The sequence below is a fragment of the Poecilia reticulata genome, chromosome 11 (assembly GCF_904066995.2).
Source record: "Poecilia reticulata chromosome 11, P_reticulata-male-v2, whole genome shotgun sequence".
Lineage (NCBI taxonomy): Eukaryota > Metazoa > Chordata > Actinopteri > Cyprinodontiformes > Poeciliidae > Poecilia > Poecilia reticulata.
In genome coordinates, this window is record NC_088840.1 from 13951853 (window position 1) to 13968463 (window position 16611).

Sequence of the window (16611 nt, forward strand, 5' to 3'; positions counted from 1 at the left end):
GGTTCGACTGAATCAAAGCTTTACTGAACGAACTTCAGGGTGTTTTTCAGGTGACTGTTTCAAAAATAGCCCTGGGCCTAAGGGAAACAGCCACAGAGTCCTGACCTAAATCCTACTGAAGACCTTTGGAGAGTTGAAACTTGTCACTGTGAGGAAAAAAAACGATGTAGCCTTAAAACAGTATGAAAACATGACAGTGGGGGGAGTTTTCAGAAAGCGACGGTGGACAGGTTCAAGAAGTATGCAGCTGGCTCAGGGCAAATGCTGAATAAGCAGTTTTTACAGCAATAATTTGAATTGTTATGTATTTTTTTCTTATTTAGCTTTATCTGTCTCTCTGGTTGAGCCGGAGGAATCTTGTTTTAGTTTATTGGAGAGTCCTTCACCTTGTCTTTCACTGGGTCGGTGCACGACCTTGGTTATTTTCATTTTCAGCCATTCTGTCGCGGATTTGTTGCTGTTTTCAGCATCATGACCCATTTTAGTTGTGACACAGATGGCCTCACATTTACCTCGAGAATACTTTGATACAAACAAAGTTGCTGTTCAACTCAATATCTGCAGACTTGTTAGTATCATTTGGATGAAAAAAGCTCAATCATACATTTGTCTTATTTCTGCTTTCTATTTCTACTTTCCCTTTTGTTAAAAAAAATATTATCCCGTTTCTTACATGGTTTTGTCACGATTTGTCAAACAAGCTGTTTCTTATTTGCTTAATTTTCACTTTTTTTCCCTTTTTTTTAATTCACAACCGCTCCGTATTTGGTCATATTACATTGATGCTCTGACAATCGGTCAAGTAAAAACAGGACAGAATAGACATACTCAACTTTTTCCAACAGAAGCTTATTTCTTTCAAACTATTTTACTCTAAAAGGAAACTGCCTCTGTGTTATTTCAGCCATGTTTTCCTGTCGTTTCCCGGCAGCTTATTATTTCGCTAGCAGCTCAGTGAGTCCGGGCTGCAGTGTTAACACTCACAACACTGACTCACGGCCGCTGCTAATGGACACAACAGGAGGTGTGCCGGAGTGTTTCCTGAGAGCTTTGTCAAATTCAAGATGACCATCAGAGCAAAATGTTCAGGAAAGAGCTGACATGCTGTGTAACCATATTCATTCATTCATCCTTGATTTCTTCCAACTTTGTCACTTGAAAGTCTTTGGACTTTTTGTTGTAATTTTATGTGATAGACGGCTCATAGTTGGTCTCATGTCCACCGTTGTATTTTTTTTTTAATATATTATTAGGTTATTGCTGTCTGAAAAATAAATCTATGGTACACATTTTAGATTATCTGCAAAAAACTTTTGAAAATATTTTATTAACACCACTTTGCGTTGGTCTGTCAGACTGAAAAAATCGAGTGGAACTGTGTGGTTTAATGTAAAATGAATGTGAAAAAGGGGCAGGAAGTCACTATTATGGGTATATTTGACCTGTTTTAGTAGCTCAATTGCATTCCAGCAGGGTCGAAAGCAAGAAAAACTATCAAACTGTGAAAGCTGGTGGAAGCATAACTGAAAGCTAATCAAAGTTTGGTATAATCTCACAAATACAGCCTCTACATTCATATTAGATATGCTCAGTTGTTCTCCGTGCACAGTCGAAATTAAAATATCTAAATAAGTCAAAAATGATCCAAAAAGACAAACAAAATGCTCAAGTCCTCCTCTGTCCTCGACAGTAATTTCCTGGTGAAAAGTTGTTGAAACGAAGCAGCGTTCTTGTTGTTACCCTGCAGAGAGTTCTTTCTCAACCGTACCCTCCCTCTCTCTCTCATGTCGCTCTTGTTTCAAGTGGCACATGCTATCTTGGGCTTTCGGTGCAGCTTTGTTCAAACAGCACAGCGTCAACCTACCCGATACTTTCCAGGCTCCAACCGCAGACTGGAGGAGAGCTCAAATAAAAATCACAGAAAGTCTTCTCTGCAACCCATAGCCATGGCTGTGAGAGGAATGGAAATGAGACAACAAGAGTTTATTCCTGGAAAGTATACATTTTTACCTCTTTTCAAATATGCAATCTGGGCACTGATTCAGGGACGTTTTCCTAAGCTTTCTTTAAAACTTGGAAAACAAGGTGGCCTTTACAATAAGGGCGGCGAAAAATAAATGCAAAAAGGTGAGTACAATATTAACACTGTTAGGGGATTTTCCCAGTCACACAATTAGGTGAGTAAGCAATGAGTGTAGCTGCAGACTGAGCATTGTAGTGGGTCTCATTCTCTAAAAAAGCCATTACTTTGCATTTTCTGCTCACAGATTAGAAACTGGGCAGATTGGGGCCTTTGTGCACGAGGAAAATAATTCTGCTACATTCCCTTCTCGTAGAAATAAAACCTACTTGTGTTCTCATATTTAATATGAAATGCACAAAAAACAAACGCTTTAGTGTCAAACAATCCAGAGTTAATGGAATGACATATCAGATTCCAATTTTTGCAATGCAGCTATTGACTGGCGTCCACAAATTTTAATGTTTTGATAAAGACATTTGAAAAGCTTTGAAACAGTACTTTTTTTTTTTTTTTTTTTTTGCATAAGCATAATCTCGCCAACATTTTTTGACACGTTTATTTCGGTTTCAGTGAGGGGAATAAAAGATACAATTTAAAATAAAACATGTCGCTCTGTGTGTCCCTGTGTTGTTCTGGAATAAACTAGCAACTTTTTCAGGTTGTTTACAGTGTATTTAAAAAAAAAAAAAAAAAAGGAAAACAAATCAATCTTTACAGGGTTTTAATAACAGTGGAGCGGACTGCACACCACCATTTCCCGTATGACACATTGAAATAAAGAAGTTGGGAATTTTAACTGTTTCAGAAAAAAATGGTGGAAGTGAGGACACCAAAGCCAGATGGGACACTCAGGCAGGAGTTTGCACTAACAGATTTTGTCCAAAATGAAAGTCTTGCTACTCTAGGACTTATGGTACAGAGTTCAGAGTCAAATAGTGAAGCACCCAGAATATTACTTTACCACATTTACACTTCACATCCAAGCTGATTAAATACAAGTGAAAAAAAATAAAACAAAAACTTTAGCTGGAGTTAAAAAAAAAAATAGCTTGTATACTTTTGAATATGTGTGAATCAAAGAAAATCCACACTAAATTTACCCATTTACACCAAAATCATAATAAGCCCCAAATGACTGTCGTTCATTCATACATCTACATTCGTGAGTGTGTGTAAACTTTTCTAAGACTCTATACGGCTCCGGTGACGGTGGTGATCTCTCAAATGCATCTTTGCATTGCTGAAAATGTTAGAAAAGAGGTTTTGGTTCTTAAACCGCTGGCTAATCAATTATGCATGCAGAGATTGATGATTACATATGCAATATGCCGACCTCAAAGTGTTTGCCTTGCACTTGTGCAACAATGCATTTAGATGCAGAAACGTCATTAAAAATAAAAAATTGTAGACCGTGAGGTAAAAATTTCAGCTAAACTGCTGTGCAGTTAAGGATTAATTTACTGCTTTTGCTGTGGTTGGCAGGTAGCGGCTACATTCATGACTCAGCAGCTGAGGGAGTGATGGAGTGCTGGACCAACAAGACAGAGAGATCAGAAGAAGAAAGCTGTGGTTACAAAAAGGAGGACGGACGGGAGGAATAAAGAGCGTCATGACTGGGGACAGAGAGCGAATAACTAAACAATGAGAAGTTAAGACGAGTTCTTTTCGTGGGAAGAGAGGTTCGGTTAGCCTGGCTCCACTCTGCGGGGAACTTTAATTACTTTTCAGCGTCGCTGCCCCTTTTGGTCACGAGCTGCGTGCTCTGATCAGCAGCCTCTGATTATCGGGCCTTTGTGAGGCTCTGCGCCTGCTGTCAGGCCGTAATTACGTCTTCGCTGGGGAACATCTCAGCCCGTCAGGAAGCTTAAAATGCTATTATTCAACCGGTTCTCCAGCTTTACAGGCTCGATTTGCTCACAGCTGCAAAACTTGTTGGCTGAACCCACTTGTAATCATTGAACAGGGTTAAGAAATGTTGTTTTCCTCTCTTGGTGCAGTTGCTTACACGTTTTCCTGCTGTCACGAGGTTGCAGTTCATCTGATAAATGAGGGGACGTATGGCAAGACAGAGTGATGGAAACATCAGGTCTTCCTGGCTTTCTGGAACATTTCACTTCTTTGAGAGCCTCCTATGAGAAACGGAGGCTCTGCTACAGAAAGACAACTTGTTCCAGGGTCAAAGCTCAGAAACTGGGATGAAACAAAACAAAAACGTGAATACAGTCATTTGTTTCCTGTTATAAGAGATAGATGTTCCTCTTGGTCACCACTGGTGCAAGACATTTATGTAAAATGTTGATAGGCTTTCTCAGGTGTGGTGCTCATTCCCCCAAGTGGACTCTTACTTAAACTAGAAAATGGCATTTTTTAAAAATCTCTTCTTTTTTTTTTTTTTACTCTAATTTTCACCGGGAATTTTATTATTCGATTCACATAATATTAGGCAAACCAACAATCAACTGTAATTTGAATTATAAGTTAGAACTTGTGGCCTTAACCAGCTGCTTCTTTTGTGAGCTCCAGGAATAAACGTTTCGATATAAGTAGGCACATTTGCACAACTAGGCATAATTGGACATAATTTCGTCCACTAGATGGTGAATATGAACTTTGGCACGTGTTAAATAGGACTCGAAAGACATCAGTGGTGTAACAGGTTGGTTGTATGGTGGTACGACGCAACCCTTCCACCAAAAAAAAAAAAAAAAACACAAAACAAAACAAATGAGAGGTAAAATATGTAAGAAATAATAAACAAAAACAAGGTCAAGAGAGAGTTGCCCTGCTGCTCTCCTCTCAAAACAGGTGAAATCATGTTTCCAGTGTAATCATGTGGGATGCAGGTGTGTACAGTGAACCGGTGGGAATGTTTCCCCATGTGGTGAAGATCATCCATGAGCAAGAATCAGCTGCTTTTGTCAACGTCCATTTCTATCTTTCTTCCTAATGTTATCATTTGAGCTTTAAATCAGGGAGATAACACCTACTAAAAATAGCCATTATTCTAAATCGCTGAAGCCCCTGCAGAAGCTGCTCCACTGAAGAAAAAAATTCCCATACGATGATGAAGTGGACCTTCTTGTTCTTCTTGTTGTGCCAGCAAAGCTGGAAACCAACGAACCTCTTTGGGTTGTTTATCTCGCTGTGAGCAGCCTGCGCTTTGGGACAGTTTAGAGATGCACAGTTTCTCTCTTTTCATGAAACCCCTCAGCATGCAGCACACACTTTGATGTGAAAACTGAAATCTCAGAGTTTGCAACTGCAAAGTCATGCTTTGGCTCTCAGTCAACGGTTTTTAACCACCTGTTTCCTCACCAGGAACAGAACTACAAGGAGATCAAGGGGGCAGCTACCCCCTGTAACCTTACCACGTCCATAAGCCCCTCTAAACGTTTTACTTAAAATCAAACCTCCAAAACTTAATTACTTATTTGACCATGAGCTTCTTTTTGCCTTGAAACTAAATATTAATTCACCAAAAATAAATAATCTTAATCCTAAATAGCAGCATTAAACACCACCTGCCTCCCGCTCCACACCTCACATTTTCAAGGCTTTTCTTTTTGCAATCTGAGCTGAAGAACTTTCTGTAAGAAGTGTTTTAACATGCAACATTAAAGTCCAATAAAGTTTGCAATGAATGCAATGTCTGCTGAAGATGACAGACGGTTGTGGTTTAATCCGTTCGTTAATCGCTTGCCGACGACAGTGACTCACTGGCGTGTGATTTGTAAGAGCATTAGCATATTTTGCTTCTTTGTTTTGCTCACAATAAACACAAAAACAGTTTATGAATAGTTAAATTAGGAACAATGGTTAGAGCTTGCCATTTCAGTGATGGCACTTTAAGATCAAGCTTAAAAAAATAAAATTAAAACAACAAAAATTATGTATATATATATATATATATATATATATATATATATATATATATATATATATATATATATATATATATATATATATAAAAGAGGTCTCACTTCAACACTGGTGAATTTTTGTTTAAAACATGTTTGTTTTTCATTCGGCGAAGTTACTCGCAGAGCATCCAGAAATTTTACTCAGGTAAGAGTAGCAATACAATAACGCTACTCAATTAAAAGTTAACAGAACAATGCAGTAAAACCATTCCAAAATGTTACTCAAGTAAAGGAGGAAACATGTAACTGAATGCCATGACAGTGGAGCCTAAGTGCAAAAATACATTGTAAAATACATCTGTATGCAGAATAAAAGCTCTGGCTTTTACATCTTGTTTTGTGTTTCAGCCAGTGATGTAATGGATCTAAATGCATTTAGCTGCTTCTGTGGGTTACTGTGAGTAAAAAGTACAATCTGCTGCGACTTTGTTTCATGCACAAGATCTCTGAATGTCAGTCACTATAGCTCCAAATGAAAGACGTTTGCCAAGAGGAGCATTGAGGGCAAGGTGTGACTCTCCCAGAGCACTTTGAGGTTTTTCATATACTGAACAAACACCAGATTGTGAAGTGAGAAAGTCTTGCTGGAAAATTATTTGACATAAAATATTTAACTCATAAAGGGGGAAAAATTTAAAACTGCTGTGGCTGCTCTGTCCAATTTCTCAACATTTCATTGCAGCTGCTTAAAGTTGTGCTCTGTATTTCGCATGCCCAGCACATGCTTGAATGCATGCATGTCAGTTTGAGGCATGCGTCTAATGAGACTACGGATGGTGGATCCAGAAGAAGTGGGAAAATGTTGCAAGTCGTTTTTCTTATTCTTATACGGACCCTGAAAGAAACCCCACAAAATTTGTAAACTGAAAATTATAATTATTTAACGCTGGCTGTAGCTAAATTCAGTTTGAATAAATCAGTCAAAATGTACTTATTCTCTGATTTTCTGTTAAGAATGTTGTTGTTTTTTCTGATTTTTTTTAAAATGTCTAAAATAAATATTATGCTCCACTGTAATGAATCCTCAACACAAATGATCAATGATTGCATATTTGAAAATATGAACAAATGTATTACTTGATATGCACACCAAACTTGTGATCTCATTTTGTTTTCTTTAAAAAAAATATACTGACATCTGTGTTTCTGTCTTATCCTGCTTGCAATGTCATCTTTATCTAATTATTATTATCTGTATCCTTGCACAAGTTTTTTTCTTATTTTGAGCCATTACGCTTTTTATTTCCTTTTTTGTGTGGTTTTGATAGAAGAAAAGCAGCACGTCTACGAAATGAAATCCAAATTTCTAAAATCAAATTCACTGACACAGATATGAGATTCTCAGCATCCAAAATGACTTTCAGCATGTATTAACTTGCATCTTCAATTATCTAAAACAAACTTGAAGCTTGTAAGTTTTCAAATATGTGGGAAAACACAAAGTAATACCAGACAATAAGAAAAAAAAGCTTTAACAAAGTAAACACACACACACACACGCACACACACACACACACACACACACACACACACACACACACACACACACACACACACACACACACACACACACATAAAAAGTTATTACCCAGCTGTTCAGTTGGAAAAATGATTCGCAAAGCTGAAATTCAAAGCAGTGAAATCTGGCTTACTAGTCCTCTGATGCTCCAAAGCTTCAAAATGTACAAAATAAATGTTTTGCACTAGTTTTAAAACCTTACAGGTTTAATCAACAGTTTCTCCAGTGCTGACATAAACTACTTTAACACCAAATCATAAATACTATATGTAGATTTCCTTCAATTCAGCGACAGTACTTTGCGATGTTGACTTTTTCATGTTTTTTTTTTTTTCATTAGTCTAAAAAGTCCATCATTCTGACGTCTGCAGAGTCTGATCACACTTGTGTGCCTCCTACGTGAGCGGCCGCATTCGGCTCTTGTGTTTGCTTCCCAGAGCAGCCAGCCGTCAGAGGAGCTTGTGCTCCTAAACAATCCTTCCTGCTGCACGAGGGGATTTTTGTCAAGTTTCAAAGGCAGTGATGTTGCCAATTACTTTGCTGGAGCCGGCCGGCTGTCTCGTCCTCTTTGACCTCAGCAAACAGGGACCTTCTCATGGCTGACACATCTGAACTGCTGAAGGGAGAGGTTAATGGGTTGCTGTTCGAACCAAAGATGCGAAGCGTGCTCTCATCTAGAGAGGCAGTTTCCTCAGAAAGGCAGGGACAGAAGTACGGCTCGACTCAACAAGGAACTAATTAAAAACAATAAAAAATATATAGAAAAGCTGAGCTGTGAGCAGCGAGTGCTTCCTCCTGGTGGGGAAACATCGCAGGGTGGGGACGATTCCCTCAACACAAGCAGGAGAGAAACGGGAGACAGACATTGATGACTTTATGGGAGGAAGAAAGGAAACAACGAACAAACGAACGAGGGAACAATGTATTATTTAGACAATGGAAAAGATAAAGTGGAAATTCAAATGCTTTTTGATACAGTTTTACACAATTTAAGCAAGGAACATAGAAAGAAAGACAGAGAATGTTTAGAGGAAAACGACAACTCACCGATCTTTACTTACATCTAAAGTTGGATCAACAATTAAAACGATTAGAACAACTGGAAATGTGATGAATTTCAGCAGAAAACTTGTGGAGTGAGCTGTAGAGAAGAAAGAACCCATAACTCTGAATAATCTATAACTTATTGACAAATAGAAAAAAATCAAGGATCCTTCTCACTGTATGCTCCAACCTGACATATTGGAAACAAATGCCAATCAATGTGACAATGGTGGATTTGTTTTCTCTCTGAATAAATGTGCTTAACCTGAAGGTTAAATTTGTACATAGTTTAAACCGAGACTACTGTGTCAAAAGCTAAATTTATTTGAAGCATTTTACACATTATTATTATGGATGCCAAGAAGTTCAGAGGGCGTTACGAATGAGAAGCTGGAAAGGCCTAAACAAACCGAGTGAAGCGATTTAGTTCAGTTTTTTGGAGCATTTTGTGACTTTAAACAGTCACACTGTTATTTGCATTCCTCCCAATATTACAGGATGTTAAAACAGTCTGCCGGTGAGCAAGATTGCGACTTTCAGGCATTCGACTCTCCATGCAAATGACTTCATCTTTTGTTTTCTGTGCTGCGGATCTGATCATAATCAGGCCTCTTGAAACACTTGTATTTATCTTCATAGGCTGTTCCATTGTGCAGCCAAGTGATAAAAGTCTGACCCGTGAATGTGAGCTCATTAATCTTGGCTTTATCCACGCCGTGAATATAAAAACACGGCGCATTAACCTGAGAAAAGCATGTCACCAAATAGAGATTATACTTGATTTTTTTGGGGCATCAAAAGGATCTTTAGTTTTGTTGTATCTCTTTCCAAATGGTTAGTCTCTTTTGCTTTGCTTGCTCTTATTTTTATAAGAAGACAAATAAAAAAACACTTTATTTGTGTTTTTTGGAATATTTGGAAACTAAACTTTAAGTCCAAAACTTAGAAAAAATCTACATATTGAATAATAGTTTATGTCTAAGGGGTCCTTACAGGGTTCAACACGGTTCCCTGTTCAAAATTATAGTTTTTCTTAACTTTTTGTCAAACTTTTACCTATTTTTCACATGTGATGCGACTGAATAAAGCAAGACATGTTGTATCACGTCATAATTTTATAATGTTACAGCTGAACGAAAGGAAAACAAACACTAATCGCGTCAGAGCTAAGCTACCTTGTAACGAAAAACATCTGTGCAACAAATTTAAACTAATATGTGTATCTATGTCATTTATAGAGTAAAAACTGACATTTATATACAGTAAAAAAACACAAACTTTTTTCTTATTGTCAGTCATTAAACTACGTGTTTAAGCTAATTAGATCGCTGATTTATTTATATTTGCTAAATATAGATGCTTTGTATGTAATTTATCAGTATACTTAGGGGTCGTTGTCCATTTGTAAAGCCTACTTTTGCCAACTGAAATGTTGTTTCATCTTAAAACAGTACTCTTTCCTTTTGATGCCATCCAGTTTGTAAAGTCCCATTTTAAACATACGACTTTGTGCCACGCAAAATCTAGAAATAAAAAGATTCAAACTAGAGATTCCTTCGTTGAGGTGAGTTTTCTCTGAGTGATGCAAATGGATCTAAAGTGCAGATGAACGGCTCCTTCTGATAATGGACATCAGTGACGCGGTGAGTCAAAATCAGCAATCACATGAAGGTCGTGGTGAACATGCAGAAGCTGTACAGGTGGCTTAGCCAGCTGTCATCATCCACTCGTCATTCCCCGGGCGTCTGGTCGGCCCAATCACACACGGAAGAGAAATTAGTAGCTGGACGTTTATCTGGCCTAATGTCCTCCCCGGATCAAGGACGACGGAGGGTGAAACTTCATAAATGCTGATATCTCACATAAAATACTGGAAGACTCCAGCTCTGACGCTGTCATGCAGGACTGTCAAGTTGCTTTATAAGGGTATATATGTTAATACATTCAAATATTTTCATTGATAATGAGGCAAATCCCTTGGGACACCTCCTATCCAATTATAACTTAATTCAAATGTGAGCAAATTTAAGTAAACACAAGATTTAATCTCAGTCCACTTATGAAAAAGAAACTAGGACGTCCCATCACGGTCCGTGTGCTTTGATCATATGTGTATTCAATATCAAATAATAGAAATGAACAACTTCAAGGGCGTTTTGGAGGGTTCAGGAAGATGACAGACCGCTTATGTGCTTGACAGCGAGTTTGTTTGCTCACATGTTACATCTTCAAGCAGGCCAAGAAATGACAAGTTCATCCTGAAAGCAGACAGTAAGATGCTAAACGAAGTCTTATGTAATGGCAGCGTTAAAAGCAAACTTCAATCAGAGCAGGACGACACAAGTGCAAGGTTGAAACTTCTCTAAGGAAAACAATAAGCCTGCATTAAGATTGGCCAAAGAGAAATAAATACGAAAACCTTTAAATAGCCCTTTAGCTTAGCATCAAGTTTTCTTTTTTTTTCCCAGAGCTACATGTCTAACATCGGCGGTCAAGTTCCTGTTTCTTTCAACAGTGAAAGTGTAGGATCTGAGAAACAGAGAATTTACAGACAGATCTGACATTTCAGAGCCCTGAACCCCATTGAAAACCTCCTGGCTATTCCACCAGATATTGATTTCTGAACTCTTCCTGAGTTAAAACATTAGTATTGTTGTTTCTAAACGAACATGAACTTCTTTTCTTTGGTTTATTTGAGGTTTAAAAGTACAACTTTTTTTTTGTTGTTGTTATTTTGACCATTTCTTATTTTCTGCAATATAAATTTAAAATTTTTGCTTGGAATTTCGGAGACACATTGCCAGTAGAATAAAAGAACAATGTTCATTTTACTCAAACATATATACCTATAAGAAGTTATATCAGAAAAACCAATCAGTTTAAGTGGTCTATTAACTTTTTCCAGAACAGCATCCATCCATCCATCCATCCATCCATCCATCCATCCATCCATCCATCCATCCATCCATCCATCCATCCATCATTCACATGCATTTGGGGCAGCATCGGGTCCCCAGACCTCCAGACAGATGGCAGCTGCCAGTTGGAGTGTGCCCTCAGCTGTTTGCAGCAGCCTGGCAGAAAGAAGATGTCACTCAACAATCTAGCCATCTGCTTCACTCTATCAGCTATCAAAATTATATGACCAATATGCTCTGTTTCAGAGAGGCCTCAAGAGAATACGCCATTATGGCCTATTTGCAACAAATGCTCAGATTCAATAAAACGAAAAGAGCCAGAAGCTTTGGGACAGCAAAGTGGAAAAACAGCAGATTATCGTTATGCGTCTGCATGCAGTTAAAGTGGAGCAGGAAGACTGACTGGAACCTTGTTTAAATAACTCAAAGTAATCATATTTATCCAGAAAGACCCATATGAATTCATGATCGATGCGAAAAGTTGGCAACGTGGACTGGCGCGCGTTTCTGTGCTTTCAGCAGCATCACACAAGTAATTACTCAGACAGGCTCCTGAAAGTTGCTGTTAATTTGTTTGTTATGGGGGGGGAAACAACGGATGCGCGACAAGAAGAGACAGAATGCAAATCAGTTTTGGAGTGCTGTCTTACTCCTCTTCACGAAGCTTTACTTTGCACAGCCTCGACAGCCAGAAGTAACTCGAAAACTGCCTGATTATGTCGTACCGAAGCTCCTTCAGCCATCAGGAGGTGGAACAAACAACACCGTCTGTGTACAGGCTCTCTCATAATGAGGATGCGAATGCAGTCGGAGGGCATATAGTTCAGCTGCCGTGTTGCATATGACACACTGATGAATACATTTTGGACCATGTTTTTCTTTTTTTGTGTGTGTGTTCTTATGGAAGAGAGCTCAGTGGCACAGTCTCGAAATCAGCACATAAGTCTGAGCTTTAAGTCGACTTAGGTGTTCGTCAGCATCAGAGGCATGAAAAGCTTTTTTACTTCAGAGCTAAAGATTTCACAACATAAGCCGCATGAAAGTAGAAGAACAACAAACTAATCTTTGTCAGGCAAAGTTTTACACATGGCTTGGCAGAATTAATTTGGGTAAACAGGGGACTTTTATTGGTTTCTTTGGAAGGAGGAAAAAAAAAAGACAACCATAGTCAGTAATTACTGGCGTTAAATTTGAAATCTCGTCTTCATGAATTAATTAAACATTCTGCTATGAAACGAGTCTCATCTAGGAGTAATGTGAAAACAAAATAAGAGACGCCAAAAAAATATAGGTTTTTACAATTAAAAAGTTACGCATGAGTCATTATCAAAAACATTTGATTCAGAGTAAGCTATTTTTAATAGCTGCGTAGTATATTCTCATGTGTGAATTCACCCTTTCTGTGCAATATCTTATTCTTAGTTCTGCTTTCATAAATTTATCTTTATGTAATTCTACATTCTTTAAATTTCCTGTCTCTTTGAAAGAATAAACAATAAAGATTATTTCTATTCTATTCTATTAAGAAAAAACATTGTTTTTAAAGCCTTTGATAAACGCAGCTGATTTACTTTTTTTTTTCCTCTTCTTTTGTTGTTGCATTCAAATCTCCGCAGTTTAATCATGCGCTCTATTCAGAGTTGTCGCTGCTGGGTTCCATAGTTTCAGGTAACTTTCCAGCCTCACATCATGCAGCAAAGTGAGCTTTTAACTTCACCATCATGAGTAAATCATGAGCTGATGTACAAGAAAACTGCGATGTGATAGAATCAGTGGATGCCGTAGAAATGGACGGTTGTGAAGAAAGACCTGTTGGTGAAATGAATTATCATTATTTATTTGACTAGTATCTTTTTTTTTTTTTCATGGAAAAAGACCGGAACAACAATGGAAATCAACAATAGCTGCACACAAACAATGGCGCCACCTGTCTGACTAGCGTCCCAAGGCGATCCAATGTGTTGGGCTGCCATGGGAACGCAGATAAGAGGAATCAGAATTATCTTATTTGTCGTGCATTGCATTTTTCTGACTTACGGTAATGGAGCATCCCAAAGAAAGCTTGCAATCATTTATAATTGTATCTGAATTTACAACTGCAATATAAAACACTGGCATCTGTGCGGCAACTTGCAGAAACTTCCTTGTTTTTGCATTAAATTCCGAACTTGTCCCATGTAAATGTATTTACCTGCAGGTAAACACTGTATGAAGAGCAAAAGTCACAAAACTCATTTACAAAAACAAAACCCTGAAAGGACAGCCTGGCAGCAATAGACTGTTATTGGCATTTATTTTCTGTTTACCTTCTAACAATGAGTGTCACGACTCCGACATAAATTATTCAGATGTCTGCTGGCTACACCGGCGGCTTCAAATTATCAGGCATTCCCTCCAGAGGGAGAGCCATCAGACTGAAGCAGATCGGATCCCAGTTCCTCAGGAAACAACCAGTAGCTCCTGTTGGAGTCGAACTCACTTTACGGCCACGTCGTATTTCTGCCCATGCTTTTACAGTCGTGCTTGTTTACTTCCTGTGGCTGAGCGTTTTACACAACCTCCCTTTAATCCGGAAACTGGATCCATCTCAGAACGACCGCTTGACAAATTTCCCATTGTTCAGCGAGCCAGTAATTATTCCTTCACACAAGAGAGACTTTTGGCTCTCAGATGCCGTTGAATGTTTGCTTTTTTTTCTACATAAAATCTCCCAAGAGTGATGTTAAACTCCACTAAATGTTCTGGGTGTGCTTTGGGGTTTTTCTTGGCATGAGTCGGAGACACAAAGAGTGTCTGTTGCTATTGTGGCTGCTTGTTGCTCCTTCTCAGCAGGGCTGGAGTAATCAACTCCACACACTGCAGGTCCACGGCACAAAGAATCACAAGGCTGGAATCTTAACACATCTAGAAGTGCTTATGAGTTCACATGCAGCGTAAATATTTTAATGAGCTTATTCATTCTTAATTGGACTATTTGTTTGGAAGGAAACCCATGTGCTCAACCATATGGCCCCGTGAAAATTAGGGGTGTGGGTTATTGTTCTTTTTCATGTTGTTTTTTGTAGCTGGAAAACATTTGTGATCAGGAGGCCTTTGTGTTTTTACTGCTGTAGAGCAATACAGCTGCTGAGGTTGGAGTAAAAGGCACTTTGATTTTATTGTGGAAAACTCAGAAAATGAGAAATCTATTATTGTACTCAGTTAATTTTAGTTTTGCTTTTAAATTCAGCGACAGTTTGATGTTTTAAAAAGAAGTAGCGCAGTAATACATAAAAAAAAAAGTTTAATTCTTCTTCTATAAATTTAACTTAGCTTATTTTCGTGTGGTTTATCTTAGTATATGTACATTATCTTATCTTATAGTAAGGTGCGCTCATAGTCCGGAAAATACGGTATTTGTGAAGCTTTGATACAATATTTCTAGTGAAAACCCAACGTAAGCTCAGTGAGAAATTGTTTTTTATGAGTACGATACGATAGATGGTTTTATTTAACAGACAAATCTACCAGAAAGAAAAATGTAAAAAAAAAAACTTAAAAGCATTTATAACCAGGGCATACAAGAGTGTGAACCTTTAAACTGCTGCTGTGTTGAAACACCTTATGATTCAATTTCAGTCTTCTTTGAAGACAATCAGCAGGCCACACCTTGACTTAGTAATATTTGTCCAGCCTGCCTTGCAAAAGATCTCCAAATATTTAAGATTGTGAAAATGTGTCATCAGATTCCCTATGTTTAATTGATGGCATTTCTTTTTAAAGTCTCAATATCCAGGAATTTTAACATTTGTATGTGCAACTTTGAACAGCACTGCACTTACAAAATGATCATATAAATGAGTAAATAAGAAGATCAACCTGGTATTTGCTTTTCTGTTTCAAATGACTCTAACCTTGCACTGCACCAAAGAGGAAAAAGGCATAAAGACTTTAGAAATTCAGACATCTGCGTTGAAAGGCTTCTTGGGCTCTTTGTGAAAAGAACTCAAGCATTTGAAGGATAAAAATAATCTCTAACAGAAGTGGAAGTATTTTATTAATGTTTTAATAAGTTTTTCTTTTCTAAATCTCAGTGTGACATAAAGAAGGAAAACTAAATATCCTAAAGCGTCGGAGGGGGGGGGGGCATTTCGTTCTTGGTGTGTTTTAGAAAATCGTCTTGTTTGAAGAAACGAAACAGATGGTGAGCTCCGTTTGTGTGAAAACTTTTGATTCGTATTCTTCACCAACTTTATCTCACACAGTAGGGGGTGGATGTACGCCATGTGCTTCTCTTATAATTCAAATAATCTCATCATCTCATCAGCCTCCGGTGGAAACAAAAACCCAGACAGCAGCAGAAGCCGTCAGACGTAGCTGTAGGTGAGCTCTGACAGCTGATCATAATTAGCCCGCCTCTGCCGTGTCCAAGCTTTCACATCCCATATAAAAGCGAAGAGGCCAAGGAGGCAGTTAACGCCGGACGGCTGCTGATTCACTGTAAATTATGAGGGGCCGTTTAGGACAAAATCTATGTTTTGTCTCTCACACACTACAAGAAACTCACGCACACTCCAAAAAAACATCACGCACACTCTAAAAAAACATCACGCACACTCTAAAAAACATCACGCACACTCTAAAAAACATCACGCACACTCCAAAAAAACATCACGCACACTCCAAAAAAGCATCACGCACACTCTAAAAATACTCAAATTGCGTATACATACTACTAAAATGTCTCACGCACACACATTTTATCTTTCTTGCACACATACACTGTACTAACAACTCGCACACACACACAAAAGCTATATTTCTCGCTCACATACACACTACTAACATCTCGCACACACACACAAAAGCTATCTTTCTCGCTCACATACACTACTAACATGTCGCACGCACACACAAAAGCTATCTTTCTCGCTCACATACACTACTAACATGTCGCACACACACACAAACGCTATCTTTCTCGCACACATACACGGTACTAACTCGCACACACACACAAACGCTATCTTTCTCGCACACGTACATAAATGCTATCTTTCTCGCACACATACACTGTACTAACAACTCGCACACAAATGTTTCTCTCACATACACAAGACTAAAGTTGCGCGCACACACTCACACACTCGTTTTATGTATGTGTGAGAGCGAGACTCTTTTTTTGAATGTGTGAGAGCGAGACTCGTT